Source organism: Lactuca saligna, chromosome 8, assembly GCF_052625555.1.
Source record: "Lactuca saligna cultivar CGN05327 chromosome 8, ASM5262555v1, whole genome shotgun sequence".
NCBI lineage: Eukaryota > Viridiplantae > Streptophyta > Magnoliopsida > Asterales > Asteraceae > Lactuca > Lactuca saligna.
In genome coordinates, this window is record NC_136424.1 from 2,490,985 (window position 1) to 2,504,980 (window position 13,996).

Consider the following 13,996-nt stretch of genomic DNA (forward strand, 5'->3'; position numbering starts at 1 on the left):
ACGCCCGTAGATCCGGGCTAGTCAATTTAGAGACGATAAGCATCAAAAATGACTTTTTGATGGAAGATTATTTAGAAGGATTAATCTTAACTAAGTTATAGTATATGATACAAGGATTCTATACATATAAAGAACGCTGAAATCCGAGTCATAACGAAGAAGTTATGACATATCGAAGTTTCGCGACAGAACCGACAACACGCCGAATGACGTAAAATACGAATTTAAGATAGAACAATATCTAGCCTTAGTAATATAAACTAAAGTTTAAGAGTTCATTAAACCGAGAGCGTGCATAAAAAGAACGCCCAAATCTGACTTCGTATGAGGAAGTTATGATTTTCTGAAGTTCGGGGCGCGAAACCCCAAAATTGTCAGATACCACGACGTGGCAAGCAGTGCCATGACGTGGCAAGTCTTCTAACACCTCCTAGAGTCCCTCAGACGCAACTTGCGATGATTCATGCAGCGATGACCAAGCCCACGACGTGGAAAAAGGTGCCACGACGTGGCAAGGGCCAATTATGCCCTATAAATAGATTTGAAAGGCCAGCCAAGTTTGGTTGCTCATTATCTCATCTCTCACCTGTATTGCATCGATTTACATGCAAATAAATACCCTTGAAGCCCCGATATCAATCCCGATGTGACATCCCCAAAATCACGGCCAGAAAAGACCGGTTTTGTTTATACTTTATTTTCAAAATCAGAGTAATCTTTTAATAAAAGAGTTGCGGAATTTGTCCCAAAACAATATTATGATAAAGATTTATCAAAAGCATTTCCATATAAATGTATTTCATTAAAAAGACTCGGGATGTCATGTTCGATACAGTACATAAGTATAAACAATACAACATAGGCCTTACTACATTATTCCGTATTTACAGGCCTAAAATCCATTAATCTCTTATCCCAAGACATTACATCTATGCTCATGCGCCACTACATGTAATACAAGAAACTGAGTGGGTCAGGCTTGGAAGCCTGGTGAGCACATAGGGTTTTCAACCCATAATAAATAAGTTTATTAACTTTATCAAACCAAATAAACCCGATTACCCATTCCCGTTATCCTCACTTTATGTCCCTAAGACATCTAACACAAGGGACCTAGTCTAAGGACTATCATCGTGATGGACACTACTACTAAGGGGATTTCTCACCCGTAAATGTCCTTAAGGCAACCATGTGGGGGATGGAGTACATCTGGTGAGCACACAGTTCAAATAAACACAAAGTTCGAATAAACACCTACAGGTTGCGAGCCTGCTAGTGTTCCACCGGACTGTTTAGAATAGTCCGTGGTCGTCATCTATACTCCGCTAGATGAATGGATCATCATTAACATCTATAACGAGGCCTCTCATTATTTTATTTTTTTTCACAGCAACTATTACATCTACCTATGTTTTACCCAACACATTTTATAGATATAAAATACATATACAATTTATATCATTTTAAAAAAAATGTATAAAATCGTTCATCCAGCATAGATAGCAAGTATACAAATAATATTCACACACAACACGTAATTTATATAAAATACTTCATATCTATGTGTAAGCTGAAAGTAACTATGCACTCACCTAAGAAGGTGGTGACTCGGTACTCGGACAGCGCTTCGTTTACTTTAAAATAATTTCCTTCGACGAAACCTAATATTATCACTAGTAGATTTTAGTATAATATTACAGTGACTAATTACTAGTCTTATTATTATTATTATTATATAAGCGTTTAAACAATACTTTCCAACCACTATGTACAGACAGGGGCCAGACATAAAACACCGGAGGGCAGGACCATTTTGGCGTATAGCACTTCTGAAATCCAACAACCCTACGCGGCCCTTTAAACCAGATTCCCTGTACCGCGAGTAGTTAAAAAGATATTATCACGACACTTATATAAGTCATAATAATAGCTCAAATATTTATTATAAATTTATAATAACAATACTAATTTTAAATACAAACTATATTTTAAAATAGGGTAAGCATAACTTACTTACAAGGGGATTTTTACTAGGAGTCGGGCTCTGCAGGGGCAGAACTTCGCCGCTGAATCTTTCTAAGAAAGATTCGTGCAGCGCTTCAGCGCTCACCTTACTATACTAAAACTACAGAAAGAGAAGTCGAATCACGAGGGACCGAAATGCTCGGGGGATAAGAAGAGAAAGACTCTTGAATCAAGAGAATGATGCAAGAAATATGAGAGCCCAAGCCTCTTATTTATAATAATTGAATTTACAAAAACTATCCTCCATAATTACTTAATGACCTTATAGTTATATAAACAACTAAACACCCCTTCATAATACTATTTTAAATAGATTTAATGATATTTGCACTAAACTAATGTCGAAAGAACTCAACATTAGTCTTATAATGACCGCATCGTCGATATCTTTCTAATGATATATACATATGTATATATATGTGTACGTATATATGATTTATACTTTATTTTAATACGTAAATATGCTATTATAATTTGTAACTCATTCATACGACCTCCATTTTTGACGTTATTTATATCCACGCGTAGGTGGAGAGGTAATCTACAACTTTCGTTTAGACTCCGCCGGCTAATTTTGACTTTATTTTTAAAGTTATCTTTTTAACAGGTCGGGACAGGATTGGTTCGTTAAAATCTGATAACTTCTTTATCCAATGTCCATTTTCGTCTGTCTTTTTATCATTACGCTACTAATAATGAGATCTTCGATTCTCGTTTAGGTTATAACGGCTAAAAACCGTTCAATCTAATACTCAAACTTCGGGATGTACACCGCTAAGCCGAAACTTCGAAAAATCATAATTTCCTCATAAGAAGTTAGATTTGGGCGTTCTTTTTATGGACGCTCTCAGGTTAACATGTTCTACGACTTTCATTTAGATTACTAAGGCTAAAAGAAGCTCTATCATAAATTCACTATTTGCGTCTCCCGGTGCCGTGCCGGTTTTGTAGTAAAAAACTTCGACGGGCCATAACTTCTTCGTTATAACTCGGATTTCGACACTCTTTATATGTACGGAAACCTTGTAACATATACTAAAACTTGGTTGAGATTATTTATTCTTAATAATCTGTTGTCGAAAAGTTGTTTCGACCCCTATTGCCTCTAAATTGACTAGCCCGGATCTACGGGCGTTACACCCGAGACCTGAAGCGAGTCTCGAAGCCCGAAGATCCCGAGAAGTGAAATTCTCAAGTCAAAGCTTTGCCCGCAAGAAGCCCGGTTTTTGCGAAGATCTTCCAGATCTACCGAAGAACACTACTTTTACAAGCCGTAGTGTTGTCCGAGCATTGTCTAATCAAGTGAGTGTGTGGTCACTTTCTTCTAACACATAAATATTAAGTATTTGCTATGAAATACATGCTACGTGTATAATATTTTATTGTTTATTTGAGATGATTATGGAATGGATGAATTATATAAGTTTTAATGAGTTAAACTATACACGTATTTTGTATATAAAAAATATGTTGGGTAGAACATGGGTAGATGAAATAGTGGAAACTATGAGACGTAGTGCCTATTGTATAAACCTTGGTGACTATGGAGTTAGCGCCTATTGTATAAACCTTGGTGACTATGGAGTTAGCGCCTATTGTATAAACCTTGGTGACTATGGAGTTAACGCCTATTGTATAAACCTTTGTGACTATGGAGTTAGCACATATTGTATAAACCTTGGTGACTATGGAGTTAGCACATGTTGAGTAAACCTTGGAGACTTTGGAGTTAGCGCTTGTTGAGTGAACCTTGGTGACTATGGAGTTAGCGCCTGATAACTATGGATTTAGTACTTGATAGATAAACTTTGGCAGCAACGGACTTCGTGCTGATTCCTTAGGTAAATCCTTAGGAACGAATGAATAAATGATATTTTTTTCTTAGGGTAAAACCTTAAGAAATAAAGAAGATAATGGGGATGGGTAATTGGTTGATTGCTTGATGATTAAATATTATTTTGGTCTGTATCGGAACATGACATCCTGAGATTTTGTTATTTAATGAAAATACGTTTCTTTAAGAAATGCTTTGATAAATTTTATTTTATCATATTTTATTTTGGGAACAAATTCCGCAACTGTTTTCCTTAAAAATGATTACTCTGATTTTAAAACAAAACTTAAACAAATCGGTATTTTCTGGCTGTGAAATTGGGGATATCACAGTTGGTATCAGAGCATTAGTTTAAGCGAACTAGGAATTTGTAGGATTTCTAGACTTAAACTTAGAATGCTAAGCGATGATTCTGAGATGAGAATCTACCATATTTTAGGCACAAGCACTAGTATATTTTAGGAAAGATGCCTAAAATGCTTTTATGTGCTAAATGTTATATGTTTTCCATATATGAAATTATTTGTTTGGATCTATGGTCTGTTGCCGACCGGATCTAGAAATTTTATGTGCTCAGGGTTCTAAACTTTTAATTACGATATTAGAACTGACATATAATTTTTCGGAGTAATAAGGAGGATTACACGTCTAAACCTTCATCTATCTATATTCTCGCCCGGTACACCAAACGTCTTCTTGGGTGTACGAAAGGTCATGGTGAAGACTCATAAATAATTGAGTAAATGGAGGAAATGAAAAGGCTTATGATAGTGAATGACACCTATCGGAAGATATTGTATGAGTGGTATCTTGCCTTTAGAATATGTATGATAAAATAACGGAACATTTAGAGGAGTACGGTACGTCTGAAGTACACCTTCGATTGGCTGGATAATGGAACGATTGGTGTAATTCTTGAATTTGTCCCATCGTCTGGAATTTCCATCACTCACCGAGTTAAATTAGAAATGATGATTGAAGATACGCATGGAAGAAGTCCTAGTAGAGTCTAGGAAAATTAGTATGATTAATTGGACACATTCATATGTGTTCAATTGTTTTGTGATATTAGGAATTGGGGACTGCGAGACAATGCTTGGGACGATTAAGAGTATGTGTGAATAGTAGTAGAGATCTATACTACTGGAAGCACAAGACTCACACTTGGATCAGGGAAAGTCGCAAGGTTACCAAGAAACTAGTGATTGGTCTCGTTTTATTCATGTATGCCATTACCATTGTTTCGGTAATGACTAGTAAGGGGTTGTTATTCTGACCCTAGCGTGTAACATCCCGAAATACCAAGAGTAGGGTTGATGGGCAAAAAGGGTAAATTGGAAAAGAGGAACTCGGCGAGTAAGGTCGCGAATTGGTTGCGTGTTAATTGGCCAACTCGGCGAGTCGGCGGCTGGACTCGGCGAGTTGGTGATGGGTGAAGAAAACCCTAACCTTCGGGGTTTGACCCCTATTTAAAGGATGTTATGCATCCTTTTTAGCCTCTATACCCCCTGAGAGTTCTAGAGAACACCCCCAAACGTAACAACTCCATTATTGTGAGGATTGAAGCTTGGAAGAAAGGGGTTTGTGGAGAGAAGTGGGTGGAATTCGAGGATAGCTTCAAGAGGGCTTGGAGATCTAGAGTCTACATCAGTTTAGTCTCATCTTTGGGGTAAGGATCCTCTGTCTTGAGCTCTTTTCCCCCTTGTTGTCTTTTTTGGGGGTTGTTTTGGGATTTTTGGGTGTATTTCATGAGTTATTCGGGATTGGAAGATGGATCTGAGGATGCTACCTCAGATCTGGAGTGGTGATGGTCCAAATGTGCATAAAGTCCCTGTGTTGAGTGTTGAGTGAAGCTATCTTATCCCAAACCTTAGCCCTAATGTGTATAATGCCTAGATCTTCATGGATTCACGTAAAGTTTGCCACTTTACGTGATGGATGGGTTGTAGGAGGCTAGATCTATGTTTTGGATAAATTGCATGTCATGGAATCCTTATGTATGGATTCAGACCGGTGGTACTCGGTGAGTCACAAGGGTGGACTCGACGAGTTGCTTGAAGATGAGCTAGAACTCAGCGAGTTGGATGAACAACTCGGCGAGTAGGTTGAATATAGCCTTAGACTCGGCGAGTCTGTTCTTGGACTCGGCGAGTCTTGTCAAAGAGTCCCAATATTTTCTGGTTGAGTCGAGAATCGGTGAGTCAAGGGATGACTCGGTGAGTTGGGTGCGAGTAGACTCAGAGTGGTTGGACTCGGCGAGTCTCGAGGTGACTCGGCGAGTCAAGTCGCGGATTGAGGGAAGTTCTGAACTTGGGGACTCGGCGAGTCATCGGGTTGACTCGGCGAGTAGAGTAAGTCAGGGGTTGACTTTGACCACGTCCAAGGGTTGACCAGTTGTCTTCCAGGGGTATTTTGGTAAATAAGGGTATATATTGAGTTGAGTGTTTTGGTGTTCAGTGGAGGAGTTCGTGTCGGAGTTCAGAGCAGCGGGATCTTATCCTTTCAGCTGGCAGTTTCGAGGTGAGTTATCCTCACTATATCAACAGGGTCTAAGGCACCAAGGCCGGCCCTTTATTGGATTGAGATTCGGATATGGTTATTATGTTATTGTTTGATATGTCTACATCCTGGTAGCTAGGATGGTATATGCTGGAGACCTAGTTAAGGTCAGTTTCCCGATATGTAGAGTGATGCTATGCTAGTGACCGGTTAGGTCGGTAACCTGGTTAGGGTAATGATATGCTATGTGATCTGCTTGCTCAGTTTGTTGACTATGATTGTTATATGATTGTATGTTATGTGCACATGGTTGTTTGGACTGGAGATGGGTTGAGGCGGGTCCTACTTTGTGTTGTCGGCCAAGATACCCAGGGCGGACCGGTTATTCCGAAGGCCCAGCGAGCGGTCCGGATAGGCTGTAGGCCCCACGAGGGCGGACCAGACGTGCCGAGGCTCGGAGAGTGGACCAGGCTGACTGAAGGCCCGATGCGGGCGGACCAGTCGCACTGTAGACTCAGAGAGTGGACCATGTGGGTTGAAGGCCCGGTGCGGGCGGACCAACCACACTGTAGACTCAAAGGACATGACTAGACTCGGAGGGTGGATCCGGTGGACTGAAGGCCCGATACGGCGGACCAGTCACACAGTAGACCCGATATGCATGGCTGTTCTACGTTCTGTTATGTTATGTATGCTTTTTATGCTATGGGCGAGAAGGCAATATGTTATGGGTCGGAAGGCAACATGTTTTGGACCGGAAGGTCGTAGCCTGGAAGGGCGTATATGTGGTTGGTATTTTGGGGGTATCTCACTAAGCTTTCGGGCTTACAGTTATGGTTTAATGTTTTTCAGGTTCTTCGGGAGACTGTGGCAAGGCAAAGACGTGATCGTACCGGCCGTCGCGTTTATGTTTTATGAAATTGACATGGGAATATTCTGATAAATAATATATTGAAAACCTTTTTGTAATATTTTAATGAAATCTGATTGTTTTTGAAAATTTTTAATTAGTTGGACTTTTCGGTCGTTACAAGTTGGTATCAGAGCCTTGGTTTGAGCGAATTGGGGGAAACTTGTGTGACTCCAGTCTCAAATCGAGGTGGGTTTTCAAAAGAGAATTTAAAATGGTTTTCAAAATAAGTAAAGGAGGACGCGGATGTACGATCAGCCGGAGCCAGTAAGTAACCCCAAATTACCATTCATGACATTTGTTTATTCGAGCTTTAATAGAACCACATGCTAGTGATAGGCTAGGGATCTTCACGATTTCATGATAATGTTGCCTGTTATGTGACGCCTGTTAGCCTAGGGTTCCTTTATTGAGGGTTCCAGTGTTCCTCTAGGAGTGAGGATCGAGCGCTTGCTATATATATTTGTCACTAGGGTGTTGTGGAAGTACTTCATACAAATATGGGTAGGTGTGGAAGGTAGTATGGGCCCATACTACTGAAAGCACAAGACCCATACGCGTATCGGGGAAACCATGACCTCTAAGGTTGGGTTGAGAGTTGGTTCCCGGGATAGTGGGAAGTGTCTGAGATTTCTGGTGGTTTATTTTCAGTATGGAGACTTCAGGGCATGCTGGGAGTGGATCCGGTCAGGATCAAGAGCAGGAGAGGGAGTTCCGGGTGGGTCCGTACAGCCCGAGGTTGTCAGTCAGATGAGTACGCGCGAGTTGGATGCGAGGATTCGTGAGATCCTACATGATGAGGTTGCTGCATTGTTTCGGGCTGAGCTGTCGGAGTTGTTTGGGTCGATCAAGATCGCCATGGTGGAGTATTTTGATGAGCGCTATGCGGCTCTCACGGAGATGGCTGCCGCGGCGGCTACAACGGCTGTAGCAGCGGCAGGGGGAGGAGCTAGTAGAGGTTTTCAGTATCGGAACTTCGACAATACGAAGCCTCCCACCTTTGATGGAATTCAGGATCCGATCGTTGCTATGAGATGGTTATCAGACGTGGAGGGATGTTTCTTCACGTGTTCATGCCCTGCTGATCAGAGGGTGAGGTGCGCTCTGAACCTGTTAAGGCTCGAGGCAAAGGATTGGTGGAGGTTGACCACGGGGTCATATTCGGATGCGCAGAGGGTTGCGATTTCATGGGATCAGTTCATAGAGATGTTCAGTACTCGTTATGTTCCACAGGTCGAGAGGGAGAGGTTGGCTCAGGAGTTCCTGGAGCTGAAGCAGGATACGGAGTCGGTGACAGAAATCACCAGGATGTTTACTGAGAGGGCGATGTTCTGCCTTGAGTTCGCTTTGGAGCAGGCTCAGATGTCCCGATATCTGAGTATGCTAAAGAGGGACATCTGGCAGTTTGTGTCCACGCAGAGGTGTGAGACCTTGTTGGAGTTGCAGGAGGCCGCCAGACGGCGTGAGATAGAGATTGAGTTGCAGTTGCGTGAACGGAGACAAGCTCCGGTTCAGTCGCAGCCGGCGACGAAACGGTCTAAGACCGTTGATTCCAGGATGGGAGATCAGGGCAGCCATGTTTGTGGAAAGTGTGGGAGGGGTCAAGCCGGAGTTTGTCGGTCTGGTGGTGCATGCCGCAAGTACGGAAAGGAGGGACACTATGCGCGGGATTGTCGGCAGTCAGTGTCGGTTCGGGATTTGAGGATATGTTATCATTGTCATCAGGATGGACACTTGAGGGTCAAATGTCCACAGCTTGCTGCAGGACCGGTGCAGGCTCCAGCACCGGCCACGTTGAGGATCACAGGTGGAGGTCAGGGTGGAGCGGAGCCCCCAAGGGCTTAGGGTCGTGCTTTTCAGCTTACTGCTGTGGGTATGTTTCTTTCCTATTGTTTTGATTATCTATGATTATTATGGAGTATCGTTATTTGCTAGTCTCGTTGGATGGTTATGGAATTGAGTTTCGGGTTTTCGTGTGGTATCCGTTGTTCCTTGAGGGTTTGGCGAATTGTGTTAGGGATTTCATTTTGGTATCCTTTGTTCCCTGAAGGATCGATATGGTTATGGATTAGTGCTTCGAGCTATCGTGGATTATGTTTGTGAGGATTAGTGGCGGATGCGGTGTTGGTTTGAATGTCGGGTAGCCTCTGTAGTCTGAGGAATGGATATTTGAAGATTGGGTTCCTTTCGAGCGGGTTGTTCAGTGTGGAAATATGATTTTTATGAAAGTTGTTAGCGCTGGTGAGAAACATTTTGCGTGTAAGTGTTGGTTTTCTGCAAGGTTGTTTTGGGAGATCGGTGATGGCGACCGGTGGTTAATTGTCAGTGTCTTAAGTGGGGGGGGGGGGAAATTGGAAATTCTCCGGATGGTCGTTAGGCTTGAGAGGTTGCTTAGATGCTTGGGGAGTTCAGCGGTATTTCTATCAGCCGAGAGCAGGCTCGTATGGGTCAGTAACAGGCATGCGGGGCGGAATACAGACCTAGGGCATTTGATTGTGGAAGGCCTGGGAGCAGGCCGGGATCGAGTATATATGATGGAGATAAAGTTCGGAACCCCTAGAGGGCTCGAACGGTATGCATAGGAGGATTTCCCAAAGAGATAGCTCGGAATGATGAATGCTATTTGAGCGGTCCGGATAGACTGAAGGCCGGTAGGCGTACCAGTCAGGCCGAAGGCTCGGAGGACGGTCCAGCCAGATTGGCGGAAGGTTCTGAGAGTGGTCCAGATTGGCTAAAGGCCTGGTGAGGTGGTCCAGTCATGCTGAAGACTCTGCGAGTATTGTTGGATCGGTTCGAAGATATGTATTGCGTATTTTGCAGTGTGATTGCATTGGAAGGTCTGGCCTCGGGTAGTGATCTTGAGCAGTGAAGGTAGTGCATGGGCATGAGAGTCCCTGCGATGAGATTCAGAGTAGTGGTGATGAATGGATATTGGGTGCGCTTTAAAGAGATGGTGTAGCGTGGGGTGAGCACTGTGGTACTTGTCATGGTGACAAGGCGGTCGAGTGGTTTCCTTGGTAAGGAAATAGGGAGGAATGAAATTCCGAAAGGGAGTGCAAATTCACGGAAGTGAAAGCGGTAGTGTAAAGTTATGATCGGAGTGGTCCGACGGTGGTCATTGAGCAGCATGTGCGGCGGCGGTTTGGGATGACATCATGAGGGGATGCCTGTCGGGGTTGCAGAAGGGATTTCCGGGGTTGTAAAGTCAAGAGGCTCGTGAGGGATGCAGATATTGAGTTTTGGGTTCCCAGTTTGATTTCGGGAAAGGATTTGTGTATCAGTGGTTCATCCTGAGGGATGTTTTGAGGATCGTCAGAGTGATGGATTTCCTAACCCGAGGGTGCTAGAGCTAGTTCAGCGTGTGCATGCGATTGCAAGAAGAGAACTCATGGGAGTTGCTCTGAAGAGTGTGTCTTTCTGTCAGCCTGGAATGGATAGAGTTGGACTCGGATCGGGAATCGGGTGGTGCATGGTTAACTTCTAGCTCATATGGGTCGAGTAATGGTTGTGATTTGGAGCAGTAATGGATTATGGGTAATTCTCGGTTGTTGAGTGCGGTTATCGGAGGGTATAGCCGGTGCCCGGTTTGAGTCGGTGGTTAGGACACCGTAAGAAAGGAGAAAGTGAGCTTCTGGTTTCTATGGTTGTGCCTTGAGGAACCTGGTCCGGTTAAGGCCAGGAGGTGCGTTGTGGGTGTGTTTTTGGAGTTGAGTTGCCGTAGGCTTCGAGGACGAAGCCTAATTTAAGTGGGGGAGAATTGTAACATCCCGGAATACCAAGAGTAGGGTTGATGGGCAAAAAGGGTAAATTGGAAAAGAGGAACTCGGCGAGTCCATGGGTGGACTCGGCGAGTAGGTTCGCGAATTGGTCGCGTGTTAATTGGCCAACTCGGTGAGTCAGCGGCTGGACTCGGCGAGTTGGTGCTGGGTGAAGAAAACCCTAACCTTCGGGGTTTGCCCCCTATTTAAAGGATGTTATGCATCCTTTTAGCCTCTATACCCCCTGAGAGTTCCAGAGAACACCCCCCAAACGTAACAACTCCATTATTGTGAGGATTGAAGCTTGGAAGAAAGGGGTTTGTAGAGAGAAGTGGGTGGAATTCGAGGATAGCTTCAAGAGGGCTTGGAGATCTAGAGTCTACATCAGTTTAGGCTCATCTTTGGGGTAAGGATCCTCTGTCTTGAGCTCTTTTACCCCTTGTTGTCTTCTTTGGGGGTTGTTTTGGGGTTTTTGGGTGTATTTCATGAGTTATTCGGGATTGGAAGATGGATATGAGGATGTTACCTCAGATCTGGAGTGGTGATGGTCCAAATGTGCATAAAGTCCATGTGTTGAGTGTTGAGTGAAGCTATCTTGTCCCAAACCTTAGCCCTAATGTGTATAATTCCTAGATCTTTATGGATTCACGTAAAGTTTGCCACTTTACGTGATGGATGGGTTGTAGGAGGCTAGATCTATGTTTTGGATCAATTGTATGGCCTGGAATGCTTCTGTATGGATTCAGACCGGTGGCACTCGGCGAGTCGCAAGGGTGGACTCGACGAGTTGCTTGAAGATGAGCTGGAACTCAGCGAGTTGGATGAACAACTCGGCGAGTAGGTTGAATATAGCCTTAGACTCGGCGAGTCTGTTCTTGGACTCGACGAGTCTTGTCAAAGAGTCCCAATATTTTCTGGTTGAGTCGAGAATCGGTGAGTCAAGGGATGACTCGGTGAGTTGGGTGCGAGTAGACTCAGAGTGGTTGGACTCGGCGAGTCTCGGGGTGACTCGGCGAGTCTCGGGGTGACTCGGCGAGTCAGGTCGCGGATTGAGGGAAGTTCTGAACTTGGGGACTCGGCGAGTCATCGGGTTGACTCGGCGAGTAGAGTCAGTCAGGGGTTGACTTTGACCTCGTCCAAGGGTTGACCAGTTGTCTTCCAGGGGTATTTTGGTAAATAAGGGTATATATTGAGTTGAGTGTTTTGGTGTTCAGTGGAGGAGTTTGTGTCGGAGTTCGGAGCAGCGGGATCTTATCCTTTCAGCCGGTAGTTTAGAGGTGAGTTATCCTCACTATATCAACAGGGTCTAAGGAACCAAGGCCGGCCCTTTATTGGATTGAGATTCGGATATAGTTATTATGTTATTGTTTGATATGTCTGCATCCTGGTAGCTAGGATGGTATATGCTGGAGACCTAGTTAAGGTCAGTTTCCCGATATGTAGAGTGATGTTATGCTAGTGACCGGTTAGGTCGATAACCTGGTTAGGGTAATGATATACTATGTGATCTGTTTGCTCGGTTTGTTGACTATGACTGTTATATGATTGTATGTTATGTGCACATGGTTGTTTGGACTGGAGATGGGTTGAGGTGGGTCCTGCTTTGTGCTGTAGGCCAAGATACCCAGGGGGACCGGTTATTCTGAAGGCCCAGCGAGCGGTTCGGATAGGCTGTAGGCCCCACGAGGGCGGACCAGACGTGCCGAGGCTCGGAGAGTGGACCAGGCCGACTGAAGGCCCGATGCGGGCGGACCAGTCGCACTGTAGACTCAGAGAGTGGACCAGGTGGGTTGAAGGCCCGGTGCGGGCGGACCAACCACACTGTAGACTCAAAGGACATGACTAGACTCGGAGGGTGGATCCGGTGGACTGAAGGCCCGATACGGCGGACCAGTCACACAGTAGACCCGATATGCATGGCTGTTCTACGTTCTGTTATGTTATGTATGCTTTTTATGCTATGTGCGAGAAGGCAATATGTTATGGGTCGGAAGGCAATATGTTTTGGACCGGAAGGTCGTAGCCTGGAAGGGCGTATATGTGGTTGGTATTTTGGGGGTATCTCACTAAGTTTTCGGGCTTACAGTTGTGGTTTAATGTTTTTCAGGTTCTTCGGGAGACTGTGGCAAGGCAAAGACGTGATCGTACCGGCCGTCGCGTTTATGTTTTATGAAATTGACCTGGGAATATTCTGATAAATAATATATTGAAAACCTTTTTGTAATATTTTCATGAAATCTGATTGTTTTTGAAAATTTTTAATTAGTTGGACTTTTCGGTCGTTACATAGCGGTCATGACAAATTGAGTCCGGCTGCAATGAGTTTGTTACGTGGTTCTGAGAACCGAGTTTGATGTAGCATCTGACTTAAGTCAGAAGATTGAAATCAATGCGATCAATGGCATCGCGCTCGCTGTTAAGGAAACTTGAAGCTAGAAATGCTACATGTAAAAATGGGATTATATCACATTAGAATATAAAGGAAGGTATATTCCATTTTGGAATTTGACTCTAAGAGACTTGAGTCTAAGCATTGCATTATACGATGAGAGGTCATTAGAACATGACCCATCGATCTGTTACAATAAATAAAGGAAAATACTTATTCTATGAAGAAGAAGGAGTCCTCAGTAAGGATTTATTTTTTACCTTGAAGGTTATGATTGAAATTCCAACATAGTACGAAAAGCAGATGCAAGATTGAGCATCGTTTGCAGTCAAGAAGCCCTAGAGTTAGATACTCTTTCGAAGAAACATAGAAGTTACGGTTATTACCTAGGATGAAGAGATAGTGTATGGAATAATTATACAAGTCCTTTTTCGTTGATGATTCCGGGACGTAATCATCCCAAGGGGGAGATAATTGTAACGCTCGTAGATCCGGGCTAGTCAATTTAGAGACGATAAGCATCAAAAATGATTTTTTGATGGAAGATTATTTAGAAGGATTAATCTTAACTAAGTTATACT